Consider the following 2,704-nt stretch of genomic DNA (forward strand, 5'->3'; position numbering starts at 1 on the left):
AAAATTTGCTGACAAAGACATACAAGATTGCATTACCTTTATTAGAAGAAAATTAAACCCCATTTTCCTTGAAACAGTTTAAATGGAAGAAAAAAAACTTTAAAAAATTACAGAAATGTTGTAAGAGATGTTTGGTGATAACAGAAGGAATTCGAACTACTGTAAGCCATGCTTCACAAGTGTATTAGTCATGCCATCCATGTCAGTTAATTTTCTAACAATATTTAAGCCCTTACATTTTCAGAGTGCAAAAAGGAAGCTGCTGACATATGCTACCATTCACAAAGCTCAACTTTGCCCACACTGCTGTCACACAGTATTGAGGGGCTCAATCTGCTGACATTTCATCTATTGGTCTCCCACGTACTGAGGTTTGAATAAATTTAGATATGAGCTGCAAATACAGATGGATGAATACAAAAAAATACTTGAAAAGTATTAGTAAAGCTTTTAAAAATGTTCTGACAAAACAGTTGTGTCAAAAATACTAATTTGTGGAACCTAAAATGTTTCATGACAGCTCAGATTTGATTATCTTACAGCTACCTCATTTTCAAGGTTGAGGGTGGAAGGATAGGTCCACTATGTTGATCATCACAAAACAAGGGACTAGGGTTTTTCTGAATCCACGGTTCCATGACTGAAGACCCAAAAAGAGTTGACCTCAGGACTTAAGGTTAGCCCCTTCCATGTGAAACCTTCTACATGCCCTGCAGTGACACCTGGAGCTTGAAAGCCCCAAGTGTCCCAGCACAGTAATGGAGCTCTCTGGAGGTTTATACACGGGCTCCAGAGCAGGAGAGGAGGAAGGGCAAATGTATAGGCACCCTCCAGGTCTAGGTTTCACTTCACAACAGAGGCTCTAGCAGCCCAGGTTTCCAGGCACCCCAGGCCCCCAAGCTGAAGGCTCCCTGTTGTAGAGGGGAGCCCCTGATATTCTTGGGATGGTTTTCCAGAGTCTACAGCAGGGGTGGGCAATTATTTTGGGTGGAGGGCTGCTTACTGAGTTTTGGCAAGCCATCGAGGGCCACATAAACAGGCAGCCAGGGGCAGATAACTATTTATTTTCTAAATTTTTAAGGGGCCCCGTGGGCCGGATAGAATGGCTTGGTGGGCCGCATCTGGCCCACGGGCCACATTTTGCCCACCCCTGGTCTACAGCCTAGAATAAAAATCACCATGCAGGCAACCCCAGAACTGTCATAGGATTTCCAGACTCTCAGTCTGGATTATCCACACCGTATAGTGCAGATAGACACATTGGTTTCACTGACAAGAAGCAGTTAACCCTACCAAAGCTTTGCAGCCATTTTAATTTTATATGATAAGCTAAAGATCAAGAGTCCTTAATTCGGCAGTGGGCGTAGAGCCTAGGAAAAAAAAATTAACCTGCTTGTCACATAGCATCATCCTGTTCACAGCTCTGCTCTACCACACTACTGGGAGATGGAATCAAAAGGAAGGAGTGAGATCACACTTCTATACACAGAGTCTTAGATCTGCCCCGGTTACACGTAGCTAATCTAGAGCATAAAACCTGGGCAGTTCCTAGAGTTAAACTCCCAGGTTCCTGTATGGAGGCCATGAACATCTTTATACCAATTCTGACATTCATTTCCATCCATGCTGAGCTTAATGCTAATATTTTAAATGCAAATAAGGCTTCTGGAGCCAAATAATTTGCTAAACTTTGGAAGTCAATTGTAGTATGTTATAGAATAGCATTAGAATTCTGCTGCTAAGAGGCAAAACTTCCTTGAAATGACAGGGAAGCATTATTCCCATCTAACAGGGAGAACAAGAGAAAAGACACTCCATAAAGTTCATTCCAGGGTGGTATTACATGTTACCTTTAAACCAGTGGTCACCAACCAGTGGATCGTGATCTACCAGTAGATCTCAGAACCTCTTGTGGTAGATCTTGGAGCCTCCTGAAGTCAATCCAAGGCTGGTGTGGGGGGCTGAGTGCCTGTGTGCATGCAAGCGTGTGCCCCAGCCAAGCAGATTAGTTCGTGAGGGAGGGCAGAGGTGGGGGCTAGATTCAAGGCCCCCCATGGTGAGGGACAGTGCCACAGAGACAGGAGCACTGAGTGGGGCCCAGCCGGGTGGGATTTACCTGCTGGGGAGGCATGCCCCCAATAAGTTTTTCCTCCCCCTGCCTTGATCTACCCCCCACCCTTCCCTCCCCACAGACTTACCTGATGGGCAGGGAAGAGGGGTGGCAGCAGCACACAGTAGACCTTGGGTTGCTTTTAGATGCCAAAGATGATCTCCTACTTGAAAAAGTTGGAGACCACTGCTTTAAACCATTCTAAAAAAAAGTCACTTAAATGGGAGCACCTACATAACTAAAAGGATGCAACTGTGCAACGCATCTTGAAGGTATACTACTTCAGGTGGGACCATCTTTCAACTGTTTTACATAGCTCAAAAGATGGTACCGCTAGCCTGTTCCACCAGTAAACCAAACAATTTGCAGTCATCCACCATTCCAAAATGCATGGCTCCCAGCCTCTCTGCTCCAACAAACCTTCCACCCTCCTAAGCTCTACTGCCCAGTACCAAGCCAACATCCCCACTGTACCCAGCCCACATGACACCACACTGCTGATTCCAAGGACCCCAGGAGACCTGATCCAGGCCCCTAGGCTAGAGGCCAAGCACAAGGCCTTCCCATCAGTGGGCTAAGCTTTTGTTCCACATC

At 45.6% G+C, this 2,704-nt stretch overlaps 1 long non-coding RNA gene across 1 annotated transcript in view; it reads left to right on the forward strand.

Annotated features, from left to right (window-relative positions):
- The first annotated feature begins 1,442 nt into the window (after positions 1-1,442).
- The window catches only part of LOC109304597, a 23,782-nt gene continuing 22,520 nt past the window's right edge, over positions 1,443-2,704 (forward strand). Inside the window, exon 1 of the long non-coding RNA XR_002099431.1 lies at positions 1,443-2,012. This is a non-coding gene — a long non-coding RNA (uncharacterized LOC109304597). The remainder of the gene's footprint in view (positions 2,013-2,704) is intronic.

The sequence above is a fragment of the Gavialis gangeticus genome, unplaced genomic scaffold, assembly GCF_001723915.1.
Source record: "Gavialis gangeticus isolate Ggan-Ray unplaced genomic scaffold, GavGan_comp1, whole genome shotgun sequence".
NCBI lineage: Eukaryota > Metazoa > Chordata > Crocodylia > Gavialidae > Gavialis > Gavialis gangeticus.